Source organism: Lethenteron reissneri, chromosome 12 (assembly GCF_015708825.2).
Source record: "Lethenteron reissneri isolate LAM-NWPU_2019-01 chromosome 12, ASM1570882v1, whole genome shotgun sequence".
NCBI lineage: Eukaryota > Metazoa > Chordata > Hyperoartia > Petromyzontiformes > Petromyzontidae > Lethenteron > Lethenteron reissneri.
The window spans coordinates 12,953,045-12,973,124 of record NC_083790.1 but is presented as its reverse complement, the minus strand read 5'-3'; the positions used below and the strand labels follow the sequence as shown (position 1 = coordinate 12,973,124).

The 20,080-nt window shown below is 48.6% G+C and overlaps 1 protein-coding gene across 6 annotated transcripts in view; it reads left to right on the top strand.

Annotated features, from left to right (window-relative positions):
• LOC133341919 (ras GTPase-activating protein nGAP-like) overlaps window positions 1–20,080 on the top strand; it is a 625,061-nt gene that overhangs the window by 263,534 nt on the left and 341,447 nt on the right. The window lies entirely within an intron of this gene.

Genomic DNA, 20,080 nt, shown 5'->3' with positions numbered 1-20,080 from the left:
TCTGTGGTGGTGGTGTCTGTGGTGGTGGTGTCTGTGGTGGTGGTGTCTGTGGTGGTGGTGTCTGTGGTGGTGGTGTCTGTGGTGGTGGTGTCTGCGGTGGTGTGTCTGCGGTGGTGTATCTGTGGTGGTGTGTCTGTGGTGGTGTGTCTGTGGTGGTGGTGTCTGCGATGGTGTGTCTGTGGTGGTGGTGTCTGTGGTGGTGGTGTCTGCGGTGGTGTGTCTGCGGTGGTGTATCTGTGGTGGTGTGTCTGTGGTGGTGCGTCTGTGGTGGTGGTGTCTGCGATGGTGTGTCTGTGGTGGTGGTGTCTGTGGTGGTGGTGTCTGCGGTGGTGTGTCTGCGGTGGTGTGTCTGTGGTGGTGTATCTGTGGTGGTGTGTCTGTGGTGGTGCGTCTGTGGTGGTGGTGTATCTGTGGTGGTGTGTCTGTGGTGGTGGTGTCTGTGGTGGTGCGTCTGTGGTGGTGTATCTGTGGTGGTGTGTCTGTGGTGGTGTGTCTGTGGTGGTGCGTCTGTGGTGGTGGTGTCTGTGGTGGTGTGTCTGTGGTGGTGGTGTCTGTGGTGGTGCGTCTGTGGTGGTGGTGTCTGTGGTGGTGTGTCTGTGGTGGTGTGTCTGTGGTGGTGTCTGCGATGGTGTGTCTGCGATGGTGTGTCTGTGGTGGTGGTGTCTGTGGTGGTGGTGTCTGTGGTGGTGTGTCTGTGGTGGTGGTGTCTGTGGTGGTGGTGTCTGCGGTGGTGTGTCTGCGGTGGTGGTGTCTGTGGTGGTGGTGTCTGCGGTGGTGTGTCTGCGGTGGTGTATCTGCGGTGATGTGTCTGTGGTGTTGTCTGTGGTGGTGTCTGTGGTGGTGTCTGTGGTGGTGTCTGCGGTGGTGTGTCTGCGGTGGTGGTGTCTGTGGTGATGTATCTGTGGTGGTGGTGTCTGTGGTGATGTATCTGTGGTGGTGTGTCTGTGGTGGTGGTGTCTGTGGTGGTGGTGTCTGTGGTGGTGGTGTCTGTGGTGGTGGTGTCTGTGGTGGTGGTGTCTGTGGTGGTGTGTCTGTGGTGGTGTCTGCGATGGTGTGTCTGTGGTGGTGGTGTCTGTGGTGATGTATCTGTGGTGGTGGTGTCTGTGGTGATGTATCTGTGGTGGTGTCTGTGGTGGTGCGTCTGTGGTGGTGTCTGTGATGGCGAGTTAGGGGTGGAGGTGTCCACGTGTTAGGACGCTGCGGGTTACTCGGCTCGAGTGAATGTGGAAGCAGCAGCCCCTTGCTGCTGCTGCTGCTCCACGGCGACCATTCAACTTGGGGGGGGGGGGCCCTTCTCGGCGTTGCCCCGGGGCGGAGAGCAGAAGGGGGGGGGGCGAGTCGGCGTGGAGGATGGGAGTTGTTGGGACGCGTTCATCGTGACGACGTGGGGCCTCGCTTTCCACGCACAGCAACCCACACCGATGTGTTGGCGTGTGACGGACATCTGTGAATCGTTTGCTTTCATCGTAACAAACAAACAAAAAAAACACCCATTACCAAGTAGGTATGTTTAGCTAGCCAACTATATAGACACGCTGCCTTTAATTCAAACGTACGTGTTGGTATTTTTTTGTAAATGTAAACCATAGCAGCTGCTGCCGTACAGCGTCGAAGTTGGCTTGAGGTCGGTGGTGTTTGGGCTGCGTGGAAGGGGCGTCGTGGATTTGTGTGTGTGTGGGGCTGTTGATGCGGTAACAATGCAAGGTGGTGGGGGTGTTTTAACAATGCAAGGTGGTGGGGGTGTTTTAACAATGCAAGGTGGTGGGGGTGTTTTAACAATGCAAGGTGGTGGGGGTGTTTTAACAATGCAAGGTGGTGGGGGTGTTTTAACAATGCAAGGTGGTGGGGGTGTTTTAACAATGCAAGGTGGTGGGGGTGTTTTAACAATGCAAGGTGGTGGGGGTGTTTTAACAATGCAAGGTGGTGGGGGTGTTTTAACAATGCAGGGGGGGGGGAGGAGAAGCCTGTGTTTGCTGGCTGTCTGGGTGGATGGGAGCCGTGCCGGATTATCCGAGTAGCAAAAGTAGCGAAGTATGCTAAGGGTCCCGCGTTAAATGCTTTCAAGCTATCAATTCCGGTTCAGTGATTCTGCACTTGCTCTATTACTATAGTACTATACCGCCTTCAACTTTGATGATAGACTCGGTGTTTAATGTTAGCGATTTGTAGTATTATCTGGCTGTATAGCAAATGCAAAAATGCAATTACTTTGCAAGTTAACAATTTGTGTTTTAATATTTGTGTTTTTTTTTATTTAGGGCCCTTAACATATGCTACAGGCCCCGCACTAGCTTAACCCGCCACTGGATGGGAGTGTGGCTCAGGTCGAGTGTTTCCAGTGGGATTTATTGGTTGACATTGTTTTGGCCGAAATTAAATTCAACAAACAAACTTAATTGCCGGCGAAACGTCACGGTCCCCGACTTGTAAATGTTTCTGTGGGTTTACTCTCCAACACCCAAACCGGTGTGCCGAACTAGTAACTAATCGGCATGCTTTGTTTACCTGACAAACAATACTAATTGGTGGGGGGGGGGGTTAACGACGCATTTAAATTTACGTGATCTAACCCACAATCTCTATGATTGATAATATCGGTCGCGAAAGCCAAGTTTTAAACCAACAACGTGTTGTCTACCCAATCGCGGCCAGTTCCAGTTCCTCATTCAAAACCAAATGTCCGCTGAGTGCTCAGTCGCCAACACGGCACGACGACCAAGGGCGCGTTGGCTGCTTGCGCGCGTATTGTGGAGGAGTCCTCCCTACTTACTGGCAACCCCGCTTAGCGTCCGGGCTCACGCGGCTTTTCAGATTTGCAGAGATCGGATTACACACACACGGAGACGGGCGTCCTCTACACGCTTATAGTGACGCTCATTGTGCGTTAGTGAAGATGACAATTGTTGTGTTTTATTATGAAATTCACTACTTTGGGGTTGTAATTTTACGCGCATTTTAGATTGGAAAATGTGCCCCGTTAACGTATCCAGAAAGTTGCATCTCGAATGGTGAGTTTTGAAAGCGCTATTGATGGTAAACGAAAATAATACGCACGGTCTGCTTTCAGAGTGGACGTTAAAGATCCCGTGACGTTGTGTGCAAGAGTAGGCCGCTGTGTGCCGGCTTTCACTGTCCCACTTTGAAAAATCGCCCGAAAATTACCCACAATGAGGGAGTTATAAAAGCGCAGGGTCTGCTTAGGATAGACAAAGATCCCCGTGTCGCCTTAACAGACTGGTGGGGCAAGTGCTGTTAGCGAGCACCTAATGAATGTCGGCCAGCACCACGCCCGACCACCTTTGTCTCCCCAGTGGCGATGTTTTTACACTCCGCACCAGGTACTCATTTCAGGCTGAGTCAACCTAAAGGAAGCCCACGACCGGCTCAGATATAATCACCACTGGTGTTGGTGGCCATGAGCGGGACTCGAACTCGGGTGTCTGGGTTCGTCGCGCGGCGCGTTAACTGCTGCACCACCGCTCCCCGCTTGACAGACAACACTCCCATCGCACGCCACGCCGTAACGTCACACACTTGTCTGTGCATGCACAGCGTCATCGTTTATATCGACATCAGCAGGGGCACACAGTGTGGACTATAGTACTGGACTGGAGGGTGCAGTTTTAATTTACTTGGCTGCATTCCGCACAATCGCTCGGATAAAGTGCATTTATACAATGATGGCTCGATTAATTGAGGGCTTAATGGAGTGCCCCATTAAATAATTTCAGCCCATATACTGCCACTTACGATTTCAACTGTGCAAGTTACGACTTGTATTATCCCTCCGTCTTATTACCCGCGTTCTCCCGAGTGTCTGGTGTGTAGATGATCCACTGCGACACTTGGGTTTATACTGCCGCTAACTGATGTGCACGCAGTTTGGCTCGACAACGCAGCTGAGCAACAACCCTGAACAGGGTGGAGGACGATACACGCAACCTTTGCCTGCCCGTCGCCGTACACCCACACCGATGTGTCCCGTACGCGCGCACACAGGGCCCGTGCCTCGTGCACGTTCGTAGGCATTTGTCTTATCTTGCCTGGAATGGCAAAAACAACTTGGAATTTGCATGGCTAGGAGTGTTCACAGTGAGCACAGTAACTGAACAGGATTTGCCAAAGGCAGGCGAGTACTTGCGGTAGCGTAGAACCAACGGAACTTTGAGAACTGTTAGAGAGATGGGACGGCTACTGTCCTACCAGCCGCAAACCACCACTCACCACCCCCTTGACATGTTTATATAATACACAAGTTCTACGGCTTTAAAGACGTGTCCATGCGTTGAACCGTGGTGACGTGTTGGGTTGAGTAGGAGTCGTGACTTGTTTAGTTCTGCATTTCCTCAGGTTGTTGTGAGGACTGTGTTGAGTTGTGGACTTGCCTTTCTCTCCTCCCTCCCTCACCCCCCGAGCCCCCTCTCAGTTATCATTGGATATTTACTCCACGTAATTATTCCGTTATGCTGCAAATATCGCACCTACTTATATCATGGCTTGTGGTTTTGGGGAACAGCTTGGCAGTGGTTTGTTTGTGCTAATGTAATTTGATTATCGGCCATGGCTAGCATTGTTATCTGAACCAGTTTTGGGTCACCCTTCATCTGTCAATATTCTCCATGAGCGACCAATGTTGGGTGTTGAGAGGCCTGTATCCAGCAGTGGGTGGACAAAGAATTAGTAAGTTATATTGTAATTTACAGCACTGTGGTTGTAATATTCGTGAGTATACGAAACACATTTGATTGCAGAGTTGAGTTTTGAAGTTGATCTGGTATGCAGTATGGTACCATTGATTGGAATCACTCGCATATGGAATAGGCATGTTTACAAGCAGATTTGGGGTGAAAACATGACCCCTACCATCTGCTGTCCGTAGTCGGCAAGGATCTGCCGCAGAGTGACGGTGAGCGCGCTGGACTTGCGACCCGGAGGTCGCCGCTTGGGCTCGATCTCCTGGTATTGGCGGTTGAAACAAAGGGGCGAGATCTTAAATATCAGCGGCTCTGTCCGTCGAGCAGCGTAAATGGGTCCACCCGCAGTCCATAAGAAAGTTGTGTGTGGTGGGGTAAAGTGTGCGAGTACACCGACCACTTCCAAAACGGTCTAGCCAGCGGGGCAGAGTAGGCCAGGGCTCTCAACAGGCACACCTTGAGTGGAGGCCCTTCCGCCAGCAGCGGCATGAGCAAGTAATTCCAGGGCTGCGCCTCTCTCTGCACGTTTACCATTGCTGAGCTTTGGTAAAACACAGTGGGATAAACACAGTGGGGTAAATACAGTCGGGTAAACACAGTCGGGTCTTAACTTGGTACATAAACCACGTCGGTGTATTCCTTTAAAGGCGCTAAAGCGTGGTAATCCTACTCAGGGGCGCATTTACTTCTCAACGTGAATGTGTGGTGCCAACTGACACAACGTTAGACCAGACGTGCAATACCAGTTCTAATTGAGAAACAGCCCCACAATTACTTATGAGGAGTTTTTTTTCTGCTTTAATTAACAGAATTTAATCGGTGCCAAGTTTCAAAACCTCGTCCGCAAATGCAGCGTCTTAACAGAGGGCGTGTGTGAGGCATTGTGCCATATGTTAACTCAATTGCTCGCAGCCGTAATTTTGTGCCAAACTAATGATGAAAGGAGCTTGTGTCTCTTGGCCGTCATTGAGGTGTTTGTTCTGCAGAGCTTGCGGGGAACACGGTCGTGTGTAGCAGTGGCCAGTGCGTCCGACTGAGAGATGTACGTGTGTATGTTGAACTTTTACGCCATGCATCGCCAACCGTGCTAATCGGAGATGCGGGGGGGGGGGACGACGACGACAAACTAAGCTCAAAAAAAGCAGTTTTGAAGAAATTAGTTTTCTACGTAGATTTCAAAGTGCAGAGCTCTCCAGTGGCTTCCTAATATCGGAAGGAAGAGCTTTCCAGACGGCCGCAGAAGCGCATCCGAAAGCTTGTGATCCATTGACCGCCAACGCCGCACTTGGCCTGTTCATAACAATTCACTGCCTGACCTGAGTGTGGAACATCCGATACAAGTACCGTATTAATCTTGATAGTAATTCACGACCTTTTGTTAAGCCACTGCAGGATGCTGGATGAGAATGCTGGATGAGAATGCATGTCCACATCGTGTTGGCTACAGGGGTGAGTTAACCATGCTTCGGTGTTGAGTCGCCGCAGATGTTGGACGTCGCCAGATTCACGGCGTAGTGTGCCAACTTCTGTGCCACCTACCGGTTGTGCCGTATCGTGAATCGTGAGAAGACCTCTTGCTCGGTCGTAGAGCGAGCCACATATTGTGAATTTAAAAAAGATGCAGATGTAAGGGGGGACATCATACTATCTTGGCAAACGTTTGGGAAAGTAAGAAATGTGGAGCTATATGAGAGTAGATGGTAGCCCCAAGTACAATGACATCGTAATGCACGGCAAGTGTGGTGCTTTGGACATGCGGTAGAAGTCTTTTTTAGTCTTTGGAGATGCTGTGGACAAACTTTTTGGGTTTCTGTTATCCACAGATGTTGTCTGTGAATTGACTCCCGATGAACCCGCTGTGAAGCAAATCGCAGATAAAATTCCTGATTTTGAGGCGTTCCATTCTTCTAGTTTGTGCATTCGTAGAATTTTGTACTGGGAAATGGTTCGTGGTGTCCATGTTGTAATGAAATTGCGTAGCAGTATCAAGTCGCACGTTTGTACTTGAATAACATGGGTTTTATTAGACCTACACACATACTAAAACAATCATACCCATAAACATCGAGGCAAAGATGAGGTAATTTCATGAAAACATATTCATAATAAAGTTATTTTGTTAGGTTGCGTAGATGTAAATGTGTTTTTAAACTAGTAAGGTTTGTCTCGTCAATATAAAAACACGAATGTAAATTAGCACAAGTTGTCATTATCTTTGCTGGGAATATTTTTTATTCATAAATTTTGCGTAGTTTATTCCGATGTTCGACTTGTAAAATTGACTTTATCCAGTCCGGAGTGGAACGAATTATTCAAGCGTGTGATATTCATAGCGAGGGGGGGGGGGGGTCCAGGGGGGCAGGGGGTGCGAGGAGAGCGTGGGACAACTGCCTTCGTGCAAGATGATGCCAGGCAGCGCTCTCCTCCTGCATCCTCGTCTCCTCCGCCTTCCTCCCCCCTTCACTCTCCAGTGCAAACCCAGCGTGGCTCGAGAGACGCACATTGGGCGCGTTGGATTGTGTTGTTTTAGATTTAGCAGCGCAACTGATTTGTATAGAGGATTAGGCTCGGCGATCTTTGTAATTTGCATCTGGGTGGTGGCACTGGGAATGATTGCCCGGCTCTCAGACGTAAGGCTGAGAGCCGGGTTCAAACTCCCCCCCCCCAACCTCCCCATCAAAGCGTGGCTCAACCCCTGTCTCTGAGCTTTCTAAAAAAAATGAAGCACAGTGCAACTTACTGTGTGGGGAAGTCAACAGTGTGGGTGTTTTTTTCATTATAATTTACACTTATAAAGCCCGTTTCACCCGGAGGTCACAAGGCACTGCACAGAGCTAAAGGCAAGTCAGTAAATAACGAACTAACGCAATTCTAAAGCCTAATATAAGCTCGCAGGCAGGCTCACGATTTATAGAGACTCGGGGGGGGGGGGGGGGGGAACTGCCCACGGAGATGAGCGCAAGCCCACGCCGGGCAAGTGTGTGTGTGTGGGGGGGGGTCCCCACGTTAGCCTCGGTGCATTGTGCATCGCTATGTATGTATGTTGAACTTGTTTCGCGCCGTACGCACCCAACCGTACAATCGCCTCCGCGAGGACGCGACGGCCGGTGGTTTAGAGCACGCTGCCATGTCCAGGGCCCCCCCCAACATTTTTTGGACGCAGCGGCTGGCGACCGTGGCAACTTGGGCCAGGTGCTTTGCTCAACGATCGGCAACGCTTTTTGCCCTGCCGCTCTGCCGTAAACCCAGCCACATGTCTCCCAACGCTCCCAACGCTCCCAATACGCGCGGGTAGCACCTTGTCAGAATGTGAGATGCTCTTTCCCATCGCTGCAGCGATCTTATAAAAAGGGCTCGCGTGTCTCGGCTCGCGATTTGTCTGTTGCGGAGTAGGGGAAGGGGGTGGCCTTGCCGCGATTACTGCGGCCCTCGCTCTTCGCATTGCTGCGCGACGTCATTTTAGAGGCACGCGCAAAAAGAAGGCATCTTTACCGAATATAGAAAATCCCACAGCACTTTGTTGTTTATTTAATATCTGCTGTATATATATATATATACACAGTACTCCTGTGCATTATCCGCACAATTGATGTGTAATTACCGTTGAAGTTGTCTCTAACACAGAGCAATCGTGAGTTATTAACTCAAAATCAGAAATAATGGTCATGACTAACAACTGAAAAGTGTGGAAAAGTGTGCAGGGGGGCGAGATGTGCGTTGGGAACCGCACTGAGAGACAGAATAAGAAGGCACACATTGAATAGAGAGCTCCTGACTTCATATTGACGGTTAATAGACGCGAGTGTGCGTGGGCAGCTCTCGTCGCGAGAGGGGACGATGGCTGGTGGTCAGCGCCGATTGACAGCGGCAGCCAAGGAATGGAACGTGCGTCCATCAAGGAGGTGGATCAATGAAATCTGCCCGCGTTCAGGTGCCAGGTGGATTTTTGCTACATTGTAGGATGGGGAAGAGGGGGGAGGGGCCTTCATTTGGCAGCGGATTGGTCACTGCTGATGACGAGGATCTCAAGTCGTCGTGCGTCGTTGGCGAGAGGAGCACCTTGTCCGTACCGTGACGTGAGCCTCTCTCTGCTCCGTGGACTTGCGTTACGGCTGCGACGGGGATACGTGGCGTCCAGCTCGCCCTGGCGATGATGCACAGCATGGCAAACGAGGCAGTCTTTACTCTTGGTTCTTTCCGTAAAGTCACGTAGGTAAAGAAAATAAAACATAATAAAAATTAAAAATATCACGACGTTTCGATTGCAACACAAGCAATCATCATCAGGTGTGACAACGACAGCAAGACATTTTTTTACTGAAGTGAAATTTCTTGCCGTGTTTGTCACACCTGATGATGATTGCTTATGTTGCAATCGAAACGTCGTGACGCAATATAGTTATTTATTTAGTATCTTCAAAAATGTATTTTTATTTATTTATTTTGTTTACCTACGTGACTTTACAGAAAGAACCAAGAGTATGGATCCTTGCAGTTATGAAAACTTCAAATCTGGAATGAGGCAGTCTTTGTCATACGCTCGTACAGCTTAGGAATGCTTCGTTGACCTCTGCTTTGAACTGGGCCAAGGTTGGCGGTGATTAACTGCAAAAAGACATCTTTGTTGACGACCAAAGGGAAAAAGCAAATCTCTTGACACCACGCGTAATCGGGTGGTGTCGGCCGCTTCTGTGGAGATGCACGCGTGGTGCTTGATTTAAAAAAAATTCCTTAACGACTTTGTGGGAGTAATTATGTTGACCGTTCGTTTCACTCCGCTGCCCCCTATTATTTTATTGCCGAGTTTCACTTTTCATTCTCTGAAGTTCCCCCGCACGCCGGATTGTCACGCACAACTGAGTCAAGGACGCAGAGCGGTGCGTGTCTTCCATTGGTACCATCCCGCTAATGACGACTTGTTCAGCAGTGGGTTCTTGTATCGTCTCAAACCTCGTATAGCCCAAGCTTCGGGTTAAGTCGCCGTACGTATCGTCGTCGTCATTCTTGGGACCCTGCAACCCACTCCTGCCCCAAAATACTCGCCAGAGCTTCTCTGCAGAGCATTTGAGTTGTGGCTGAATGTGTGGTCCAGGCAAATGTCGGCTCTTGTTTTTTTTGGAGCTTGCAGTTTATACTTGACAATCGCTTGAGTTTAATACCTTCCGGCAGCCCGATGTGAGTGCTTGCGAGCTGCATAGTTCCGCCGTGTTTGTTTTTACTTTCATGGTCCTTGATTTCTCTTTATAATTTGCTTCCCTGGCAGCGCTTGGCACCAAGGCCTTTGCCAAATGGAGCTGCTGCAGCAATCAGCTCCGCCATCCACTGGGACTCATTGACTCTCACAAACTCCGAATTCTCTGTGATCTGGCACACAGACATGGAATATTTTTGCTGTTTTTTCCTGGATTTTCTGTGTGCACGTAGTCACTTGAAGATGTTTTCTTGTTCAAGTTTTAGTTTTTTGTTTGTTGCGGTTGCACCCGATTCAAGAGCCGAATGGCTCACTTGGCTATACCAAATAAATGAAACTGAAAACTGAAATTAAACTGACAGCTTGGGTATGACCAGAGATAATCAACTTTGCTGTGGGGAGCCTGTGTAGCTTTGAAAAGTTTGCTTAAAAAATATATATATAAAAAAATCCTCTTCAACGTCTCCAGTGCGATTACTTTGCAAGAGTTTGTTTACAATAAACAAAGGATTGTTTTGTTTCATTTGACTCTTTCTCATTACTTTTTCTCCCCCTTCCTCTGTCGGGAGGGTGAATTTATTCCGCGACGAATACATCGCCATACAACCGTTCCGCGGCGCACTGTCGCCGGGAGCTGCGTGAAGCGCCTTCTCGTCTTGGCTGTCTGCCAATACAAATGCCATTTGGAAGTGCAGAGACATTCCAGAGTTAAGCAAAACCGAAGGGTTATTCCATCGCCTTGGATACGTTCCTGTTCGCCACACGCAATGTGCATTCTCCCCCCATCCCTGGCAACAGTTGCGGCCGTTTGATCCACCATTCTCAAATGTTCAGCTGTTTCGCACCCGCTCTGTGCGAGTCTGTAAGGCGGCGGAGCAGTAATTCACCGTGCGCGTGACCCACATTCGTAGACGCGTCTGAGGGCCCCGTGCGCCCGTTGTTCGGCGCGGGTGAGGCGTCGTTTAAATTATTCCTGTTGACTTGAGCCCCCTTTCTTTGCCGCGCCGTGAATGGCATATTTGTTCATTTAGTAGCAGAGCCTTAAGAAGTTACCTGACCCCAAAGGGCAACCGAGAGCCCCATAATGCACAGGGGCTGTACCCGCGCTGTCACGCGACATAACGCCTCTTGGCACAGCATTCTCACACTCGCGGCACACATTCGCCGAATAATCCCTTGCGTTAGTGTGACTCGAGTTTAATTGACTTGGCTCGTCTTTGCTCGAGAACTGTATTCGTATTCACCAGTTATCATCATCCAGTTGAGTGACGGAAAACTGTTTCAATTCATAATCCCTCAATTATTTTATCCTAAATATGCACATACTATTATACACACACGCACGCACTGCATGGTACTGGGTTTAATCTCTTCTCACTGAAGATGAACGAAGATAAGCTGCTCATAGACACTGCTTGCCAGGCCAAAATGGTGACCTGGACAAGTGGACCACAATGCAATTCTTCAAGAAGTATTCATATGTTTTTTGTATAGGGTGGTCCAGATGGCTTTTGACCCCCATTTAATTCTCATACAACTTCACGTATTTTTAAAGTAAGGTTTTTATTAAAAACAGAAATTAATATGTAAAAGGTGTAAAAATGTTAGGGGTCAGTTAATGGGGGGGGGGGGGGGGGGTCATTAGACATCTGGACCATGCATTATAATGCATAAGGCTGCACATTTGAAACGTATGGATTTTTGGGCTGCATTTGTTGTAATGGGTTTTTCTCAATTTACAGATTGAATTTGGGTTACATTTTAGAAGGCACATGTGGACATGCAAAGACAAAGATCCGTCATAGAGCCTTAAAAGATTGTTGGTGCAAGTGCTGTTAGCGAGCACGTATGAAGGCCGGCATGCCACACGAGGGGGTGGCTGACTTGTACCACTCCTGGCCGATACGGACATCCATGCACATTCTCAAAAGATTCTTCATATAGCCTTTCACAGACTGTTAGACCAAGTTCTGTTAGTGAGAACGTGTAAGGGCCGGCACGGCACCTGAAGGGGTGGGTTGCCAACACCACGTCGAGCCGCCTTTGTCTCCTCGAATCCGGCACTCATTTGAGGCTTAGTACACACACACACACACGCATTGCAGATGTGTGAACATGCGCGCAAATAAGCATGACTATTTGGCCAAAGCCAAAATCCATGCGTTCAGCTGCTATACAACAGCAGTCACCATTCCGCACCAAGTAATGGCGACATCGCCGCAACATCGGTGCCAGGCTAGGTACACTCTTGAGGCCTCGTAAAGTGTGAAAGATTCGCTGGTAGGCGATCATGGTACCGACCCCAGATGTTATTTTACCGCGCTGTTCAACAACATCAACCGCAGATTTAAAGAAAACGGCAACAGCAAACTGCCGTTCGCCACTAAATTGGCGGTGAAGTCACCACGGCGCTTGTGCCATACCGGGTGCACTTTGGCTCAAGCGCTTTTAGGGGATGCGCAGCAATTGTGGACATCTGCACACTGCGCTGGTGCGTGCTGACCCTGCTGGGAATGTGTAGGGGTACCTGGAATGCCCAGCATGCGCATGTCCTGCCGATCGCAGGGTTCGGTAGCATGGCTCACCTGGAGCTGTGCAGAGAGCCGTGCTGCAGACGATTGTCTGGGTTCCACTGTAATCGCTAATTGGATTGCGGGATTTCTGTGAAAATGACTCTCGCAACACCGATGTCTGTTCCACAGATGTCAGATTTGATATGCTTTTTTTGTTGTTGCCCGCTATGTTTTCCTAAAAATATTAACGATGGGGTTGCTGTGGGGTCGCCAGCTGTCTGCATTCTACACAAACAGCCTGGGAATCGGCGTCTGCGTTCGGGCGGCAGGAATTGATTTGCACCGAGATCTGGTCCCGGTATGCGTTGAATCTTATTGCAATTTATTGCAAGGACCTTAATAGTCATTCTCATCCTTGTGAAGAATGTAAAATCAAACTTGATATGCAGACTACGTCCCCTTCATATATCTCTCTACATAAAAAGATGTTTCCTGCACCCCACGGCCTTCTGGGAGTGAATATCGTGAGCGGCATTAATTCTGTAAAAGACAACTCCACACTGGTTTTGACATCGTGTCTCATCAGTAGAGGTAGCTGGGCTTGCTTGAATGAATGATGGTGATTTTCCAGATGTTTAAGGCAAGGACTGTCTCTTTAACACATGCGCCCTTGTTGTATATGGGTGTATTAAATACTGTAGTTGTATCATATACGTTTGGTGTCAGAATTGAATGGTGAGCCCTTGAGATATCATCTAACTGTTAGTATCAATCGGATGTCTGCGTAGGTGTACTGCAGACACTGTTACGGTGCCAGTTGCTTTATATCAGTGGTTCTCAACCGGGGGTACGCTGAGCCCTGGGGGTACGTGAGGTGCTCTATAAATGTGTGGAGTGATATCATACATGAGTCATTGGTGAATAATCATGTATGAATCGGCCAATATAAAATAATGCATATGGCAACCTAGAACGATATGAAAGACCTTTATAAAAGGATTCATTGTAAACGATGTGACTTCTGAGGGTAACCAGCGATCATGAACAAATTACGTCACGCATGCGGAGCGTCCGTTGTGTTTTTTATTCGCTTGCAGTAACTAGCTAGTTAGAATACCTCACGAAATGGACAATTGGTTAACATATTGACGTCAATTAGTCGTACATTTATTTCTCAGAACCTTGTTGGGTCAGGCAAAGGGGGGGGAGGGGGGGTTTGCTCGGACGATAAAACATTCAACAAGGCCTACACAGTACCCAGCGAGGTTGAGAACCTCTGGCTTTATGACTCACTGGAGGCGGTGAAGGAGGGCCATCTCCTGCCCAAAGGCCTGGCAGCTCATTGGGGCGATGAAGGGGCGGGGGGGGGGGACCCGGAGGGAAGTGCCACTCCACTCGTTTTTGGGTCATGAGCAAAACGCACGCAATTTTCTTCCTATTCACAGCAACTTTCGAGGCACGCCGAAGTGATCTCAGACAAATACTCTAAACGCATGTTTCTAAATGTGGAGGAAAAAGCCGGAGGGCCCGGAGAAAAATCTACGCGACCTTGGGGAGAGGGACATGCAAACTCAAAATATACAGGCATCAGGGTTGGGATCAAAGCCATGACCTCCTGCATACCAGGCGAGGGATATAACATGTCACACCGAATCAATCCTGCACATCACTGGTGCCCTCCGCATAATCTCCCGACAGAGCCTTCCTTGATTTGTGCAATAACGGGAATTAATGGCAAGTGGCTTGCTTTTTTCCCCACCCCGTATGGAGGTGATGTCACTTGTAATTAAAATTAAATACAACAAGTTTGTTCATAGACAGTGTTTGTACTGACATTTGACCATGGCTCATTAATTAACTTGTGTGTGCGCGCGTCTGCGCGTGCGGTGTCTTGACGGGCCTTGTTCGAGAGAGAATTCCCCGGCCGTCCGTCCAGCGCGGTGGTTTCCCGTCACGCGTGGCGGCCCCCGGCTCGCGGCCTCGTTAGCGTGCCCGCTGCACGGCAGTGCCCCACGTTGATCATGCGTGACACCGGTGTGGTCTCATTCACCTTATTATTACTGCGTTGTTATTTTTCTGCCTGTTTACATAAGGAAAGCCTCGCCAGTCTCGAGCCCTTTATTCAAGAAGTTACTGCCAATGTCGGCTCTGCATGTGATCCTCATTGAGTATTTTGCGGGTGAGTTGTTATATACACTGCACAGTAAATGTACACTGCTATACACTGGTATATCTATGTATACTCGTGTTTGTATTTACACTTGTGTGAGTTTTGGCCAATACCAGTTGGCATTATGTGTGTGGGTTGTTTAGCGATTGGATGAAATCAGAAAGGCCGGCAGGAAAAACGTGCAGAACCGGCAGCAATACTTTGCCGCTGTTCAGGGCCACGATTCCACTCAACAGTAGGCCCCTTGCCATAGTAACGTGGAAGAAGATCGCCACTCTACACTCACTTTGGCTTCATGCAAACGTTTTGATTCATGTTGAAAATTAAATATTGAGTTTGATGTTTTACAGTGTACACTTATGCATTGTTCTGAATGTTTTCACCGCCCTTGATATTTTGTTTCTGGGGAAATCTTTACGAAATGTATGGGAGCCTTTGTGTAAGGGATACGCAGGCAAGTGTCACGTGGTTGATGAATGCCCATCTTCAAAAATTCCTATTCATTCTCTTGCTATGCTGTCACCATTTGTTAGCCGTGTACGGGGGTTGTGAGCTATTGTGCTTTTGTCGAATGGATATTGCCTTTACGTAGCGCATTTATAACGGTTGTCTCCTCTGCTTAACGCCTCCTGTTACGCTGGGAGATTGGGAATAATTACACGCGGGAGACGAAAGCGAAGGCGGAGTGCACACGTGGTGCGGATGAGACTGTGACCGTGCCCGCGGTGTCCCCTGACTGCCGCGTGTGCGGCCCACATTCGTCGCGCATCCACGTGGAGCTGTGGCGGCCTCGCGGTCCCCGAGAGTAACGATCGAAAGCGGAGCGCAGGCCCCCGCGAGAACTCGAGGGTCCATTAGGGCCCTGCAATGGTGTTGCTGCGTGTACTATTTTGGGGGTCGTGGTCAAGAGGACACAGTGGCCAATTTGGTTGAGGATCAGAATAATTATTTATACTGGAGGAACCTGATGAGCTGTGCCGCCACGCCTCACCATCGCTTCCTTCCTTTTGAATTAGTCGCTGCAGTGCGCCGAGGAAGACCAAACACGGTAGTTGCTATATTAATGTATTTTATTGCCAATTATCGCACAGCAGCATTCAATACTTTGTGAAAGGCCCAACGTAGAAGATCCCTGGATTTCATCTTCCATGAAGCTCGTGGTCCACCCTAAATCGTATCCGGCCAAACCATGGCAGTAGATGCAGATGCCTGATGCACAAATGGAAAATTAACTACTCTTCATTGTGTGACTAATCGTCCAGAACAGATCGTACAACATATAATGATGCAATGCCCGATCTACAAATAAGAGGAGACATCACGGCAACACACTCCGCTGTTCCTGACATGGTTGTCTGGCTTAACCAACTGAATTTGAAATTATAGTTGTTTTGCTCCACATCTACATTAGCCATATGGAAGTGGAATAAGAAGCATTCGATAACTAAGAGTGGGCTCCGTTTTGAAAATGAACTCCACAGACGAAGGGCCGTGTTTTGAGTTTTGCGAGCTGAGCCAGTGGCTGAGCCACTCGCTCTTTGCGTCGCTGGAAAAGCAGCTTGGTGAGTCACACTGCGTACCATATTTTTACGTGCCAGGGACTCTATGAGATGATAGGACAATAGTCTGAGTCCATAATTGGCAATAAGTAACGGCAAAGCAGTAATAAGTGACTCACAAAATTGTGCACCGTTGCGTATACAGTCCACGACTTCCCTGAAGGCAAACACCTTCAGCGAGCGCGATGCCGATCACACACGGTTCGAATTCGACCCTCGATCGATGGCTGCGCCATCACCGCACACGCGTCGAATAAAAAGCAAGGTACAAGTCCTTACTTACTAACAACTTCTATCATTTTACATTGCTGGAGGGGTTGTTCCCCCTACATGAAAATCCTGGCTCCGTCATTGCTTGGAGCAATTACTTGGTTCATGTTTCAAATGTAATTTCTTAGAACCAGGTGAGATCTCAAGAGACCGCTATCTGCAAGTAATTGGTTTAGTTTACAGGAGAGCGAGGATAGAGTTTCATTAGCGAGAGTGACCCAGGCCACCAAAATACCCAAAGGAATAGGATAAAAAACATGGAACAACAATAAGGGAAATAGAACTTATAGTAAAGACAACAGTTTTACAGAAGAAATCGAAAACAGTGCGCGAATATAAATAACATTGAACAGAGTAAATCACTTTAGATACAACTTGGCATGGACAAATTACTTTGAAAAAACATTCTTAGTAAAAGTAACATTCAAATGAACGAATTAGCCATGCATGGCTCGCTCAGCTGTGCCGATGACATACAAAGCGGTGAGGCTCGTTGTGACGTGAAGGGTTGCTCCACCAGGGAGAGGCAAGATCGGTTTAATGAGGCGATGGGTAACACTTAGCAGTGCTGACTTTGTACGATTTAAAACATTCAGCTGAGAAGGACAAATGTAGAGGATTGCAGAGCCCGGGCAATTGTTGATAGCGTCGGCTCACCGCTCGGCTGCTTCCTCTCCCGCTCGTCTGGTTCCTCCTCGCGCTTCGGAGTCAACCTCTCCTGAGAGCGAGCGAATACCGCGTGGCACGTTACAATTACAAATTATTATGATGAGTGTTATTATCAAGCTCTGCTCTCTCTTGTGAATGCAGTGAACATTTCTTCTTGCAATGACATTTCATTGCCCAGCACGGAGTACAATGATGAGTGCTGCTCGTTCAACTCTTCCTCTAGAGGACAGGGAGGAACGTTTCTTTTCTTCCACGCGTGTGTCCCACTCACGTGGGGTCCACTGTCCTTGCCAACCTTCTCCACGCTGCCCTGTCCTACATGGCAGCCATCTCTCATTCCGCTCCTCGGGCCACCATATTCCATTGCACCACATCTCGCCCCCACCTCTTCTTCTGCCTTCCTCTTGATCTCTTTCCTTACACTTGCATCCTTATACTTGCATCATGTGTTTATCATTGTTCGAAATTAAACTTCAACCAGCCGACCCAGCTGGGTTGTGCTGGGGCACAACCCTCTACTTGCGTTTGGTTTGGGGTCAAGTCAACCCATCAAAACTCTCATGGGTCAATAAAATGAGAACCAATTTGTGGAACATCAGCAGCAATTAGTATGTCGCCACCATCTTAAGAATGTGACATTTTAACTGCTTCACGATTCAGGGGAAATTATCCCAGGCAGAAGTGAACCTGAGCATGGCTGGGACTTTGTGAAGTTTCTCTGTTTTCACCCTTTCACCCACATAGAATCCGTCTCTTCCAGTTTGCAGCCTTAGGCGGTTCCTCCCGTGCCATTCAACCGCTGCATCACGTTCAGAACAGAGAGCGCATGAAGTTTAATGGAGATTAGAAAAGTCCAGTTACTGTTTAATTTGTCCTCAATAAATTGAAGCAATATGCATATATATTTCTTTAGAAATGCGACCTTTTTTTGGTAAAAGAAAATGTTCAATGTTTTCAAATCTTGGTAGAAGTCACTTCTACTTCCCAGACTGTCCTGGCAACCGCCTGGCTGCTGCTGCTGCTGCTGCTGCACACACGAGGGTTCCCACCTGCCTGGGTGAAAGCCAGGTCGACTCCGGGTGATTCCGGGTCGATCCCAGGTTGATTTCGGGTCGAACCCGGATCAAACCCACGTCAAACCCAGGTCAAACCCAAGCCGAATGCGGATCAATCCCGGGTCGAATCCGGGTCGAATACGGACAAGTGGGGGCCCTAGTGTACACACAGAGAGGCTGGGAGCGCCAGTGTATTACGGGCTGTGTATTGCTGGTTGTCTCGAGCAGTTTGTTACAGGAATATGACTATCACAACATATTTTTGTTAATTGATTTCTAGAAATGTGCCCTTATATTGGCAAATAATTTCCAATCTGATAGGGTCGCTGAGTGAAGTCTGCTGCTGCTCCACTGCAGAACAAACGTTTTAAATTATGAACGCTTAATGTGAACAAACTAAATTCCTCCGTAATATTTTTTTACGTGATTACATATAGACTGAACTGTGATTAATGTTCCGTATTTATCTGACGTTTTCCAAGGATAAAATTACTCCGGTGTGCCTCACTATTGTTAGATTAACTTTCAAGGGGAGCAGGACTCGCATTACATAGCGTGGAATTTTGCCAACTCTAAAATGACACTTTCTTCAACCGTTTGGACATTATAGTAATATGAATCGTTAAGCAGGGTCACTTTTGTGCTTGTTGTGTGGGTGTTTGTGCAGACACGGCTTGTTTATCGGCTCTATCGTGGGAATATAAGTGCAGCTGTTGTCAGCCGTGAAACTGTGCCGCTCATCTTATCATCCCGCACGCTTGATTGACTTCTTTTGACCTGAAGCGGTTCTCTCCGCTGAATACTAAACTAGTTTGCAAACTACGCCTCTTGTGCAGCTACTCTTTCGTTTCTGCTCCTAACTTTTGGTGTAACTCTATTGTTGTTCAGTTTGACGCCTAGGCTTTTGTGACCGATATTTTTCATAAATAAATGTTTTTTTGGGTTAGATCGCGTAAGTATAAATGTGTCATTAACCCACCACCACCTGACACAGCCTATTAGTAATGTTAATGAGTTACTACTCAAGCGCACCAGTGTCTTGGAAAGTCAACCCACAACATTCATAATTTGAGTCTGACGTTTCGTTGGTAATTACATCCAGCATCATCGGGCCATCTTGCCACGTCTTGTTAGCGTGGTGGCGGGTTAATGACACATTTATACTTACGCGCTCTAACCCAAAAACCTTTATTATGAATCGATTGTTTTTATTATTATAAATGGAATAACTTATGCACACGTGCACACACGTGTGTGTGCACCGTGCAAGCCCTGTGCGATGACTGACATGCGGGTTGTGTACACGCTCTGTATGTCGATGATTCCTTGCTTGGCAGTGATGGTATTTGGTATTTTATCATCGGGTGCCAAATGCGGAGCAGTCGCCGTCGTAGTTACAGCGGTCGGTTCGGGATGGAGATAGTCGTGTGTACGATATTCGTGTGCGGGTGATACTCTAGAAGCAGCCTTTATTATGTCGCCAGGTGAGTGCCCGCCGCGTGTTAGTGACGTCTCTTTCTCAACAACAAAAAATAAAACCCCGGGCCACGTTTCTAAACACGCAATGGGAAGCGACTGGGGAACAAAAGTGCGAAGGCTGCTTTCGTGCACGTGTGGCCACGGAACTCCAGCTCTCTTTCCAGCATCGTGGGCGACGTCGCGGCGCGGTGGTAGTGCGCTCGCCGCTCGTTGCAGAGGTTGGCGGTGCGACTCAAGCGGCCACCCTGGTTGTTGCTGCGGGGGGCGGGGGGGGGGCCTTCACCAAGAGATATACAAACACGCGCCATCTGCTTCGTAGTGGCTGGACTTCTTTCGCAAGAGTGGGGACGTTTTTTTTTTTTTAAACTGGGGTTTGGGTGGGTTAACGTGGGCGTGGGTGGGTTAACGGGGGCGTGGGTGGGTTAACGGGGGCGTGGGTGGGTTAACGGGGGTGGGCGGGTTAACGGGAGCGTGGGTGGG